The sequence below is a fragment of the Leuresthes tenuis genome, unplaced genomic scaffold, assembly GCF_036924035.1.
Source record: "Leuresthes tenuis unplaced genomic scaffold, fLeuTen1.0.hap1 SCAF_21, whole genome shotgun sequence".
Lineage (NCBI taxonomy): Eukaryota > Metazoa > Chordata > Actinopteri > Atheriniformes > Atherinopsidae > Leuresthes > Leuresthes tenuis.
Window position 1 is genome coordinate 17969435 of NW_027325375.1, and position 15696 is coordinate 17985130.

Here is a 15696-nt window from a genome sequence, read left to right on the forward strand (position 1 = left end):
GAATGCTTTTGAAATGCATAATGGATTTTCTGCATTCTGTTTGAATTACAGATAAATTGAGAGATTTCTCTATCACATTCAAATATGACCAAAATTCCTTCAACATTCAGCATTTCATCAAAAAGTTTGCAAATGGAACGCTGTCTTAGACTAACAACTCTGCATTTTGTGGTGTTTTATAGATAAACGTGGTTTAGTTATTAGGCTATTTCCTGCACCCTGAATGAGTCGGTGTTCATATGCTGAAGACTTATTGTGCTGATTGGCAGGGAGTCCCAGTTCTCCTGATCCAAATCTGCTCAGCAGAGTCAGTCCAGAAGGTGTCTCAGTTGCCTGACTGGAAGGATTAAAAACGACATCAAACAGTAATCTGAGATCTGTTCATTACAGCTTCTCTGATAAAATGGAAATATGCATGTGAGTTCTACAACTTGGACAGAAGGAGAGAGCCTCTGAAAACTGTAGTTGAATGGCTCAGACACAATGAGAATCACTGAGTGGCATTAAATCACCTGAATCGTGACCAGCACACAAGTGAATAAACAGCTTCTGTAGAAAGTCATATTTCTTCACATAATGCGACTGAATCTCTAATTGCATTTTAGTCTGGCCAGTTGATCATAGAAGATTATCTCACAACTGAAACAATGAGTTTCAGGCATATCTTGGCTGTTCAGCATATGAAAAGATCCACTCACTCTCTCGACAGTGTTCACAAATAGTTAGCTTGTGTAAATGTTATCATTTAGGTTTTTACTAAAGGGGAAATTATGTTTTTTTTTCCTCTTAAGTAAAGTAGCACAATATAATGATTACATTTTTATTAAAAAAATTAACTAACTAAAACTAACTAACTAAATTATCTAACCATGTAATACAATACATATTAGATTGATTTTTACTACTATGTGGTGCCTCCTTTTGTGAATGTGGTGTACATGCCAATTTCAGATATTATAATACATTGCATATTCCAGGTAAAGGATATTGATGAAGGATAAAATGAAAAACATGCGCTATGTGTGGACTTAGTTTTAAATTGATTTTATCAATCGTGACAGTAACAAATTACATTTTTCTTCACTATGCCTATTTCAGTTTTCTACTTGTCTCCATCTTGCCCTTGATTAAAGTTATCCCAGGTTGTGTGGCCTTCAACTTGTACATCTTTTACTTCTAGTGCAGCTTATATTTACAAATTAATATTGTTGTGTGACATTTGTGTTCTTGAACAGAATAAGAGATGAGTAGCCAGTTAGGATCAAGGGAGGCTTATTGTCCTACTAACTATACCTGTTGCGCCTTGACTTAGAAATTAAATTTAAAACACACATTAACATTAGATACTAGCACATTATGGTGTATTATCGGTTATGGTACAGGTGCAATTGCATTGCTCTAGTATGGACATACTGTACAGATTTGTCAAGGATATGAATCATGGTCAGACTTGTTGAGAAAGTGGGATATTCAATTTCCCTGTTGCTGGATTGTTTCAGTGTTGATTTGTAGTGATTTGTGGGCCATGCATTTTTGTCCTATGTTGATTGGTTCCTGACAAATTTGTGCCCTGTTTTGCTCTTAACATATGAAGAGACTAAGTAATGACGTGATAGTGGTGTTCTGGCACCGTAATGCTGTTTATCTTCGGCAGAAATGGAAAGCTTTTGTACAGGCAGCTGGTAAACTTAAAAAGGAGTTGTGTCCCATCGTCTAATTGGCTCTTCTATCAGGAAGTACTTTAAACTCTTTTGTTTCAACTTACTCAGATTACCACTCTTTGTAAAAGCTTATTGTATCTACTTGTTCACTGGAGACAGCTCATATACTGTGACGGATGCATCTGCTAAACTCTACAAGCTCTTTTACTTTATTTTATTCACCACTTGGGAAGTTGGGACTTTAATATAATACATTTTCCAGTTGTTAACGCAAGTTGCCGTGACACTTGTGAATTGATGTAATTTGTTTATTTTTGTCTGCATCTTGACACACACTAAATTACACTTGTTTGCTAAGCACAATTTTTTCCCAGGTGACTGAAATTAGTCCATTCAGCTCACTGTTACAAGGTTATATCAAACTGTACATCTTCCGTAGACAAACAAGACAGAGCAGTGTTTCAATACACGTGTCAAGATGTTCAGTCTCTAAATAGCACTAAAGCTCTATCTCAGTGCAATTTCTTGCCAGTTTTATATACGCTATATGTGAAAATTTTCCATAAAACAATGATTTAATAAAGTTGATAAAGTCAAACAAATCACACATAAACCTCTCTTCTTTTTTTGTCATATTTGTTGTTTTTCAATTCATCATAAATAAAACAGCAATATAGAAAAAAAGTAGTAAACTCCTAAATTATTTTATATTGTCCATTATATAAAACACAAAAGAGGGTTTTCATAAGGTGGCAAAGATTGAAACATTCTCAAGGGCTGATCCGAGATAGCTGTCTCGTTTAAACCTCGTCCATCTCCAGAGTCAGGCAAACAACTGATTTTTGGAATCTGTTCCTTGGCTTTAAGTACAGGTTGGTTGCAGGAATACACCCGGGCCAAATTACATTTTGGAGTTAAATGAGTGAGTGTTAAGGAGCATGTTTCAACTCAAGTCCTGGAGTGATGAATAGCTAACTTGTTCTTGATTATTCCCAGCATGTGCAAAACTGCACTGGAATTTTACATAAAGCAATTAAACAGCATATTGAGTTTTGCACTTGTGCTAACAGGCATAACGTTGAATTAAATTAAACTAATTGATAACTTATTGTAAAAAGAAGAATGCAGCAGAAGTTGATTAACATTAAGAAGAACACAGTCGCAGTCAAAACAATTGTGTTAAAACAATTAACTGTGATCAGGGGGAGGCTTCTTCAGCTCTGCCGATACAGGAGGTCCTTCCTACCAACAGCTATAACTCTTAATGAAAGCTTATGATGAATATTTAAATGTTAAAAAGTCTACTGAGAGTATAATAATAGTTTCCCTTTGGGATAAATACACGACCTGGTATCAAGTGCGAGAAGAATGACATCTGTTCATCCATCCATCCATTTTCTATACCCACTTAATCCAATTCATAGGGGAACTGGAGCCAATCCCAGTTGCCATTGGGTAAGAGCCGTGTTTCACTCTGGATTGTTCACCAATCTATCTTAGGGTCACACAAAGACAAATGAGACAAACAACTGTGTGCACTCACACGAAAGAATGAGATGTGCATGTTAAGTGCACCTTGTTTTTTTACAATGTTTTAAAATTAACATTAAAAATAAATTGCAGGAGTCATTCCATTCATCCATTTTCTATACCCACTTAATCTAATTAAGGGCTGGAGCCTGTCCCGGCTGTCATTCGGCGAGAGGCGGGGTACCTGCTAGATGGGTCGCCATTCCATCACAGGGCGACACAGATCACAAAACTCTACACATAAAGGCCCCGATTTGAACCTGGGACCCTTGTGCTGTGAGGTGAGGGTGCTAACCACCATGGAGCTTGCAGGAGTAAAGTTTCATCCACAACTCTTCTTAACATGATGCACACATCATTAATCTGGACTCATCAAACCAAGTTAACCTTTAAAATTGTTCCCGAGTCCAACGTGTAAGGCAGTATAAATCCTCTTTGTGTTAAAGGGGAAAATTAACAGCCAAATGTAAAGTACTTGGAAATCAAAGAAATGTAATGAGGAGCAGGTGGAGAACTCAGATGCAATGGTGGGCAGTCCTTTGACCGATGGAGCAGATAATTGGCTGTCCTACCCAAAACATGCTCAGGAAGTGTATATTCATGCAAATAGATAGTCCAATAATTGCACTTTGAGAACACCGTGAGACGTGCCTGGTGTGACTGTAAGAATGGTCTCTTGTAAAGGTTCAGTCGTGATGTAAAAATGTTTTATTCTCCCTTAAATCTGATAGTTCTCCAACCAACTTTAGTAAGTTACTTAACCAGGAGGTTGCAAAAGTGTTGTAGTTGAGTTTTGTCTTGTTATTGATGTAACATATGTTGGTCTTGTCACACAAAGATCAAGGGTGCAGCCTGACTGCTCTATCCCTCCAACCCCACAACCAACCAAAATGACAAATAATGAAAACGATAAAACTTGAAAATGAACAAACGTGTGAAGGCGATTCTCATCCAGGATTCTAACTATTTACCTGCTTGTTGAATGAATTATCTGATAAAGTGTGTGTTTACTGTACTTGTGTTTATTAGTTTCTAATCTTAATAGGATTATTGTAGTATCCTACTTATCTGTAAGAAATATGATAGAGGGAGAAAGTCTTTAGTTTTTCAAGCTTGATTGACATTAACTGATGTTATGTGCTGCTTCTAAGCTTTTGCCAGTTTCCAGCTCCTCCTCAAAAACTGGTTTAGTGGTTTAATTGACCACGGTCTTGCAAATTATGTACACAAATCTCTTTGACGGTGCTCTTGTGGATTTCAAATTGATTTGAGACTATCTATGATTGAGCAAAGCTTCCTGGTTGATAGATATGTCTGCAATTCAAATGATAAGTGGAATTGGAGTTCCTACGGTCGGTTCCTCTGAGGCCATATACCTCTCTACTAATGTAGATTTGGACTTTTTGCTCCCATTTATGATCAGTGAACTTAGTGAGTTGTTAGTCTTTAAGAAGTCTTCCACCAGCCTTTGCTTCAAGTTTTTTTCATACACAGGCTCAAGGTTTTTGGCAAAGAAGGGGAACAGAGTTCCTGATAATCCATAAAAATCCGCTTTCATTTTCTCCTTGTTTACAGACTGTAGGAGATGTGTGCTTTTGATATTGCTGCTTCATAAGAAGGAGCAGCAGAAATACAGTGCAAATACAGCAGTTAGATTAGGTATTAAATGATCATCAAAATAATTTCCCTTCTGACAACCGAGCCCGTAAGACGATGACAGACAGTGGAGACACACCGCTGATAGCAGCCAATTGAAATAATTCATTAAATCAAGCAAATCTTCATAACCAAAACATAAAGTTATGGCATGTGAAATGTCATGTTTGCCTCCTGCAGGGAGAGAGAGGAGAGAGGTTAATTGCAACCCAGCTGTATAGACTTGGAATACCTGAACCCAGGTCTGAACCTGATCAGCACCTAACAGACTCTCCCACCTATTAATCTAAACCAAACAATTATTGCAGGATAGAAAGGGCCGTCACTCATCAGTCTGAGTTATTTTTAGCATGTGAGCCAAATTTACCTAAATAGTAGAAATAGGGTTTTAAAGTGCATTATGCTATTTAAGAAAAAATATTGGGCTTATTTTCTTCATTGGTGTTATTGCCAAAAAAGATGTTTGGTTATTGCTAAACGTGTATTTTGTGCCTCAGTGTTCATATGTGGTCACTGAGTCCCCTACTATCCACGTCAGATAAACTAAGAACATGGATATATGTAATATAAAACATGGACAGAATATATCTGCTGATAATTCCATCTAAGGTGGGCTGGATTACTTCAAATGTCATTCTCAGAAAGACAACTCCGAGTAGGATGTGTGACAAAAGTGCGAAAAGAAGAATCAATATATAAAAATATAAAAACCTTGATAAAAAAAAATCTCTATGTTGCTTTGGATTTGAGAGTCTGTTGTAGAATACTGAATGCTATCAAAATCTAAGTCCACAAGCAAACCACAGGGCTTGATTTAAATTCAGTTTGCACCTGTTTGGAATGTAACTCTGTGCTGCTATGGAGAGTTGGACAACGAGCAAGTAATGGATGCATGATTAGAAATTAAATTGCATAAACATTTAGATGTATGAGGTTGAATATTGAGGTCAATTATTGACAAATTAAAGTTATGGTAAAAAGTAAAATACAACCAATGAATAAAGAGCTAAAAGAGCTTTGTTAAATAAAAGTAATGTATAAATTGTTGAGTAGAGTCGTGCACTTGATAAAATATCCGACACTGCCAGTGTAATTGTATATAACTAGTGGTTTAATCCAGGACATAAGTAATTCATATATAATCAGAATGGAAATCAGAATATATACTATCTTTATTTTCAGTCAGCACTGAGTATATCCAATCTTAAATCTCATCTGAACTCTAACACTTTAGCTAGTGTACTGCAAGTATCTATTTATTTTTTTATTTCTATTTTTTTCCCAGGGAAGGCAAAGGCAAGACCTTTTTATGTTTTGCTACAATGTGAAAATGCACATCCGTTTTGGGCTTATCTAACTATTTCAGATGATTCATATACCGTACTGTTTATAACAGAGTATTCATTGTTTGCTGTCTCTTAAAAAACAATCGGGGCAGAGATTAAGAACAAACATATATTCTAGGCACAACGACGCCATAGTAGAATATCAGATATGCCCCTCTACCATACACCACAATGTTAAATTATTTTTTTTCTTCTATCTTCAAAGGAAAAGGAAATCTTCTTATTTTTATGTGTCTGTGTGTGTGGTCTCAAGACAACAGTGGATTTTAAGTTTCCATAACAAAAGGTCAGTTGCAAACAAGCAAAAGCTATTTCAGGAGATATCACTGTTTGAAATACACTGCTTTCTTCATTATTAACTTTCAGTTTCCCCATAACTTTATCTCTCTCCCCCACCGAATACTGAAATTGTACAGAGAAATGTATCAAAGAACACTAGGAAGAGGGCAGTCCCAGTCCTAAACAGCTTATCCCATCATTTTAAAGCCAGTCATCGCGATCCACTCCTAAATACAATGGGTTCCTCCTTTTTCCATGCTTCATCTCTTTGCCAGATCTCATGAAACTTGCCTTCATAGTTTTTGGCAAATCTTACTGGCACACACACACACACAAAAAAATGGATAATAAGGGAGGCTTTCAGCATGCTTCTCCACAGGGGTGTTCAAATAAAAGTGACCTGATTATGGGCACAAACATTCAGTGTTACAATATGTAACAGCCAGAACAAAACATGGAACAGACTTGGACCTCTGTTTCTTGAGTGTGTGTGTGTGGTTTTTTTGGGTTTTTTCTTTTCTTTTCATCTTAAAACCATTAACAAAACAAAGACAATTAGCTTTTCCATATATCACGATTTTCTATCCACTAATTTGCCAAGCATAAATTTGTTGGATCAAGGAAAGACAAAAAAGTAGAGATTCAGTGAAAGGGAATGATAGTATGAGATGCATGGTTTGTTTCAGGGCACCTGTTTCCTCTGTAATTTCCCCTGTTTGTGCCAGGATAAATAATTATTCCTTTTTTTCTTTTTTTTTGCTTTGTTATGAGTGTGTCTGTGTGTAAATGCTGTCACGACTTGTTGAAATGTGGACCCCGGAGCGGAGACACAGAAACGGGTGAAGTAGATTATATTCCAAAAAGTTGAGTTTATTGAGGACTTGTACACACAAACGTCACCTGGGGAGCGGACAGAAGCAGGTTGGCAGCAGACTCACAGGTGAGCTCAGGCACATGACAAATGTAATCCAAATTTACACGAAGAATAATTCAAAATCACAAAAGACCTTAACCTTGATACCAGAATAACCACTGAAAATGCAGACTATCTGGCAAAGAATGGGAAAGAAGACTGGGTATTTATACATGGAAGGTAATTAGGAGAAAATAGAAAATTGGTGTGTCAGGGCTGCATGGCATCCCTTCCTCCTGCTGGTAGATGGAAAACCAGGAAAAGAGAACAAACACTAAGCGAACCCTGGAGTTGCAGCCGTGGCTGTGACAAATGCGTAACCATTATGAAAGCTTTTCATGTATTTTGCTCCTTTGGAGTAAGTTAATAACTTGCCAGACATTAAACAAGTGTCAAGATATGCCATAAGCATGCAACAGGCTATTAAACAGATAGAATAGAATCATTTTTGCTTGGAGTCAAACACATAAAATGCATATTAGTAAGAGACATATCGAGTATTGTTCAAAAGTTTGAAGCCCCACAAATAAAATGAGGATGCTTCCAGAAGTAATACCATTGATTGTTTTATTCATCAAAAGTTTTCATACAAAGTGCAGTAAGTACAAAAACTCCTGAGTCAGAACAACATTTGGTCATATCGCTGTTTGCTTTCCAAACAGAGCCAGTCCTTGATTTGGTACAGATTTGCCGGGTTGTTTCAATCACCTTGGAGAACTTGCCACAGTTCTTATTTGGATTTAGGCAGTCTTTTCATCTGATCTCACCCTGACACAATAATGTTGAGATCGGAGGCCTACAGGGACCATCCCATCTGTTGCGAGTCTCATTGTTCTTCCTGTGATGCTCTCCTCCCCTTTATGACTGTAGGTTTTGAGTCTTTGTAAGGCTGCAATATGAAGAAAATTCCTCCACCGTTGTACTGTTTGATTGATAGTAAACATGAAAAAGTGTCTGAAATATTTGAACTGTGCATTACATAAACTATAAATCGTGTAAACATATTAAAATTCAGATACTGTATACATGAATGATGACATGGTATGGCAAAAATCAACTTAATCTGCACAGTAAAACATGTCCACCTTGCGTTTCTAGAACCCAAAAATAGACACAAAACATTAAACTCAGCTACAAGAGCTCTTTCAATCAGCAATTAAGTCTGGAATCTAGATGTTGAAGAGAGTTGGAACAAATCAGTGGATCTTCCTATTAGGGACTCACGTTAGGTGTGAGAATGTTGCTTCTTCATTTCATTCAACCTTGAATACAACAGATTATTCTTTCACTAAATTTAGGCATCAAAACAAGTAAAATGTTCAGAGAAGATCATCATCTGGTGTAAACTTTATATTGACTTTATAGTCAATTAAAAACTCCTTAAAAAAAATGCCACAACGTGACAAGGAGTGAGGTCATTTTGACATTACACATCGCGTGTTTCGTACAAAACTATTTCTGACAAAGCTGATGCAAGTAAATCCATGATATGAGTGGATTATGCCTGAGATGCATGATCCACTCTTTGCTGGCTAAATGATTTGATTTGATTTGATTCCCATAACAATTGGATGCATGTAAAAATGCCCTCCCAATGCCTTGTTTTTCTTAAAATTACATTTTAATCACATATAGCTGTTTTTTTTTTCATCAATCAACACAATGAGTCAGAAAGCTCTCCGTAATCTTTTAATTTAGAGCTTTTAAAAACCAGACACCTGTCCGGAGTAATGCACCTCAGTACTGTAATTACCTTTTGTAACATACAGTTGCTTCTGAAGTCTACCAATAACAGATAGACAGATAGTTAGATCGACAGATCAATTCTAGCCAGCAGTATGTCGGGGAACTAAGTTCATACTGTTACCTAATTACATCTTTACTGAGCACAACTACACCAGGTCATAACATGGACCTTGGTTTAGCTGCGGAGGGTAGGTATAGCCATTTCTATATAATTAAGTTTCTGATGGAGGTTATACTGTGGCACAAAGGTCTTTAACAGCTATAAAGGAGTTCGTAGATCCTTAGCTACAAAAGCTGCTACAAATTTGTTGATTTGAGTTAGAGTCGTAGAAATGAAGACCAAAGCTGACAGCATCTGTTCATTTTTGGATGACCAAGCAGGTTTGCTGTGCTCTGTGAGATAGTAGATGTCAGCTCAGGCTGAAAACACTTAATGTACTTCTTCATATTAGTTGGGTGACCAAAGTTTTTTACCAGGTACATTTTACATACCACATGTTTAATTTACAAACCCCATTTCCAAAAAGTTTCAAAATCTTGCAATGTAATTTGCAATGTAAACTCAAATGAGAAAAGTTCAAAAGAGCATTAACTGACCAGCTTCTCTTTGTTTAGAATATATTGATTATGTCAGCGACACACTGAAAACAGTTGGGATAGAGGCATGTTTACCATTGTGTTACTGCTCCAAGATTGAACAGCTCTACAGTATGTGGTTGTTAGCTGATGTGCCATACATTTCCAGTTGGAGATCTGGATTGCATTCAAGACAATCAAGTACAGAGAGAGAGAGTCTGAAGTAACAGTACCTTCACAAATATGGAACTTACCTATGCCATGGGCACTGAAGCATCTCCATACCAACGCAAAAACTATGTTTAGTATATTTTGCTTCTAAAACCCTGAGTGGTCTTTCTTATCTTTGACTTATCGTAGTAGACTTTAGAGTTTTTTTGCGATTTGTTTGTCCTAAAGGCAGCTGAGAGGTGGACTCTCTGTGTTTTTGTCCATCTGAAATGAGCTCCTGCCACGGGAGAGCTTTTTTGCACAGACTTGACATATAGCTTGCGCAGTTTTGAGTTATCCTTCAGGGTGGGGTGACAGAGTCTGTTATGTGAACATGTTTTCCCAAGGTACTCCAGAGTCAATGTGGTTATTTTGATCATGGTAGCATTACAGTTTCTCATGCAGTTCTTTTCGTCATGCGCATCCAACAGTAGTTTCCATCCTCTGTCTTTACACACTGAGATCTCTCCTGACTCCCTGATCTTTTCCCAATATTTTACATTGCAGATGTTGAAATACAAAATTCTATGCAATTTTGCAGTAAGAAACACTTCTTTTTTTTTTTACTTACAAATGATTGTAAATGATTACAGATGATTGAAGTTTTTGGTGTATTTCAGAACATCTAAAATTTCTGCCTTTGGTAAGTTAATAAAATCCCATGTGTGTCGAAATCATTTTACACATCTAATGCGTGTACATGTTTGTTTTTTTTCTCCTCGCTGAGATCTGTGCTCATTTGCCATATCACCCATTATAAACGCGAGCCCATCACTAGAGCTACTTAATCTAACAACTTCTTCCCTCACCACTTCTTTCTCCCCTAACTGTCCAATTTAATTCCATCCCTATGACCTGAAAATCACTAGTTAACGACTGTATACTTTTATTTTGTGTAGACTGCTCTTGTTTACGTGTCACTGCATCAATTCAGAATTGCTCCCATCTGCGCTGTGATTAATCTTGACATTGAGACGTTTCTAAATCTCTTTGTACACATGTTATCTTTTTTTATTAGTTTCTTTGAGAGGGCAATTTACCATTACAATTATATTCTATTAAAATGCTCAAGACCTGTCTATGTTGTCATTAGGCTGAAAGCCAAATTTTCCACCAGTGATGGCAAATCTTTTCAATTAGTAGAGCAAAAGTTCAAAAGTGCTACAGCAATATCCAAAACACGTATAAGAATGGATTATTTCAACACTTTCTGTGGGTATTGATTCAAGTATTGGAATTTTAAAAGAAAATACTTTAATTTATCTCAAAGATGGACGTGACGGGGAAGGAAAGAAAAGTGCCTGAAGCCAGTGTTAGCAGGGGGTTGGTGAAGGGCATGTCAAACAGACCTTAAAAACATCAAGGCCAGTTCTTTTACGAGGGTGCACACACGAACTGTATAGAGAAAAAACTTTATAATTGATGCCAGTGCCCTCTTGTTCACACATAACCTAGGACCGTTTATGTTTTTTTTAAAAAAGAAACAGAGTAGACAGGAAAATGGGAAATAATAAAATGCACTGCTCCCCTCTTTTTTGTTAAGTAAAAGGAGAATATTTTCCTTCTCTGCATATGAAGGTAAAACAAGCCCATACTTTTGTCCTGGTGATACATTGCATTGTATGTACTGGTGTCATTAAGAGTGAGGATGGATTTAAGGGGGAGGTTGATAAAATGCTTATGGGGATTGTAATTGATGTGCTCTGCAGTACAGTCTGGCTGAAAAACAACTCACCCAAAATTTCTCTCTTAATTCAGTTTATCATCCAACAATTGTTTGCTTACCCAATCTGGCTTCCAACAAGATTGATGCCCAACTTTTTCCTTTAAGCAGTTTAACGAAGGTAACTTGAGGCAACCTAAAAGCCCACGTTTAGAGCTCCTGATAATTACCTTCATCACCCAACTTTTACGCCTTTGGTCACCGACTTGCTTCAAACAGTGCACACATTGTCTCTGCAGCACCACTGAGCATGGGAATGGACATTAATTGTAAGGTTCAGCGAATAGGCTGCTGTGTTATGACTAACCCTTTGATTCTCCATCTGTCCAGAAGCAATCAACGTCGTACTTTCCCCTTCCGGGTTCTTACCACTGACACTGACCATTGATCTGATCAACAGAACTGTGCTTCATTTTCCACTGAGTTGCTCCCAGGCGTTCCTGTTCACATGACCACCGGAGGAACCTTTTGCAAAGCAAAGTATCTTATTCCGGTAGGCACACCTGTCATTTAGTTTTGGGTTATTTTTCAGCTTACTGAATAAACAGCTCATTTCGATGTGGCAGCAGGACGTCACTATCCCACCTTGTAACTGTATTTACTGAGTAGTGCATGTAAGCAGCTGTCATCTGTCTCTTTTTCAGTTTTCTATTACTCTGACTAACAAACTGCAACCCCGACAGCTCAACAATTTTTTTTTTCCTATCGTACAGTAAAGTCAGAGAAATGTCACTGAACTTTCATTCTAAGGTACGGCAACTGTCAATAAATATCAGCAAAATGTACATTCAAAATTAGGTTATTTTGGCATATGCAGAGCCCTGGAAGCACACTTTGCAGGGCAGGCACGTGTTTTAAAATAATGAGCCACTCCAGCACGTGCCATGCTGAGCTCTTAGTGTCACAGCGGCTAGAGCTACCAGCACTGACTCGCATATAATACAAAATTCATTACAATTTGCTGCTCTCTGCCACTCCATGACTATTTACAGCCTGTGGCTAGCGCCACGAGTAGTCTGTAACCATAAATGACATTGCTTGCTCAGAAAAGGAAAGGTGTTTTCTTAACACAAGAAAGGTTTGTGAACATAGCAATCATGTGTCCCTAGCCACAATAGAAAGCTAACGATAACATTGGTTTGAATTACCTTGAAAAACTTCTGTGCTTTCACTATGTATTAAAATGTATTAAAATGACACAAAGGAAAAACTGAGACACAATGCCAGGAACATAGCCTAAAGTAAACATAGAAAATTGTACCCTATGTAGGAAAAAGATTCTGAAACACTCATGAAGTAGGTCAGTGATGAAGTCAATCGTGCACACTACCTTATCTGCAGCAACCGACACAGTTAGGACAAAATGGTTGTCATATTGTTAAGTGAATCTCATTTTTTGCAACAGTCTGGGAATTGTAAACACTGTCATATAGACTTACATATGCAGGACTGTATACATATATATGATGTATTTAAAGAGTGTGTGTATGTGAATATATGAATGGGTCAATTAGACATGTAGTGAAATGCGCTTTAAGTGGTCAACATGACTAGAGAAGCATTATGTAAATGCAGTCCATTTACAATTAACATTTTTAAAGTGTGGTTTTGTTTTAATTGTGGTGCCAGTTTTAGTGCAATTGGCGTAGAAAAATTGTTTCTCTCTTAATGTTATTTTTTTTTATTTAGTCAGTTTTTCACAAAGAGACTCTCCAAACACTGTTTAGTGTTGAATTTTCCAGAGGCACCGTGGTAAACTGGCACTTGACTTTGACTTTTTATGGTAATAATGCCGCTTCCTCCTGCCTCACAAACACCTCTGCAGGAGAGATGGGACAATTGTATCTCCACTCTCTGGACATTTAATTGGCACACATACTCAAAAAGTGTACTTCAGAGCCAAGTGTTTGCAAACATTACTGTCTGATGCAATAAAATGAAACAGTGCCACTGTTAGCAGTATTGATCATGCGTTTCTTACTATGACATCAAACTATCCGGTGTTAAAACAGCCACTGTGGGGATTTCATCTGATATTATTGCCACATATCTCACGTGGCATGTCAACAGTTTGAAATAATATGCAGTTTCACCCAGCTAATATAAATGTTTATTTTTTTCAATAACTAGTTTGCTTAGGTGAACTGTTGCTATTCTTTGGCTTACAACCCCTAAACCTAACCTGTTACCCTTGCCTTAGATATATGCCAAAATACTATGGCTAGAAATCATTACGTGTGTGTGTGTGTGATTGTATTTTGGGGTGAATAATTAAATGTAAGGATAAAGAAGAGCCAGTCCTCTTGGGGCTCACTCAAAGGCAACAGAAAGTTCTTTAATCATTAATTATCATCTGCTCTGTCTCCTCTGGCTAATGTTAACATTTGGTCCATGTGAGACTTGACAAAGTTAAACCTCCCTCAGGCCAACAAAGTTAATTGTTTAAGGAAGACCACAGTTACAGTTTTATCGGGATCTATTTATGGTGCAGGAACAGCTAGTGATACAAGAGTTGCACAGTTTGTATAGGAAAGAAAAACATTGGGTAAATTGTGCCATTCAAATATGCACAACGGGCATCAAAAATTGGTTTCTCTTAACACGATTTCGTCAAGTATATTGTCATATTTTCCATTGTTTAACATCCATGTACACATTTCGAGCAAATCTGTTCAAGATAGATCTGACCTCAAACAAAATGCTGAAGTAGACAAAAGTCCTCCGGTGCCTAAACGATATAAAAATACATAAATAAATTAAAAGTTTACTCCAAACTGTTGTCTGGGCTAAAAATTGGACCTGTCATTCTTATACACTGACAGAGAGACAATGAAAAAATGTCCTGTTTTACACTAGACAGAGCATAGTTTGTTTAATCTTTGAAGACTACTTTGCAGAGTATTTTCTTTAATGTATCTTCAAAGGTAAGGCAAAATGTGATGTCAAATCCATCCAGACAAACAAGGAAAAACTATAAAAACAAATCAAACAAAACACTATATTGCACTGTAACAGTCATTTGACTCCAGTGCTACATATTTCAGAATTTTTTAAATTGCTATCGACATCTTCTACCCCAATTTTAATTCATTTTATTCAGTTTTTTACATTTCCTCATCAAATGAAGCAATACGGAGAGTGTCAGCAGCGAGTGGAGATTTATTCCGCTCCGAAGTTACAGCTGAAGGATAAGTAAGGACAGCATAATGCATTTAGGTGTAAATCTCTAGCTGCTTTACATTGCAGAATTTGTCCCTGAGCTTGTGTGGACATCTATATATTATATAAGATTAATAGGCATTTTAAGTATCTGCTAATATTCCCTGTGGAGGCATTCATTGTGTTGTAGCTTTTTCATTCAGTGAAGGCTTACTTGCCCTGAAGGACAAACGGTAATTTTTTAGGTGCTCTCAGCTTGGTGGCCAGTTCATGTTGGCAAATGTTGGTTATTCAGTTGTAAAGACAGCTTTGATCTCTGAAAAAAATTCCTCCCTTTGTATTTCTATCCTGAAATAATGCACCAGTCACTTATTAAAAGAGGTAATAATTGGTTTTCTGTTAGGAGAGATTAATTTAAGCATGTTGTGTCTTGAAAGAACAGAAAGACAACAGTTTTGAGAATACATGTACTCAAATGTCGTCCTGTAACACCTTCAAATTTGGATTCACTTGACTGGATTTTGTTGGTCAAAGGTCAACATTCTTGTGACCTCACATTTTTGGCCATGACACAAGAAACTTTGTGCAAACCAAAACAACATTTGACTTAAATAGGATTGAAGGGTATCTCAAGGGGTCAATTCCATAACTAGAGAACAGAGTTGAATACTTTGACCATAGTTCAAATCGCTTGGATACTCACCTAATGATACTAATCTTGACTCTCTTTTAACTGCATATACTGCTACACTACATGTCTGCGAAGATTTGCATGTAAACTGTATCTTGAGGGGGTGGTGGAAGCTTTCATTGTAGCCGATTCTACTTCTTTTTGAGTATTCATTTGGCACTGAACAGAAAATACATGAAAGATAAAGGAGCAACTTTTTCTTGCTC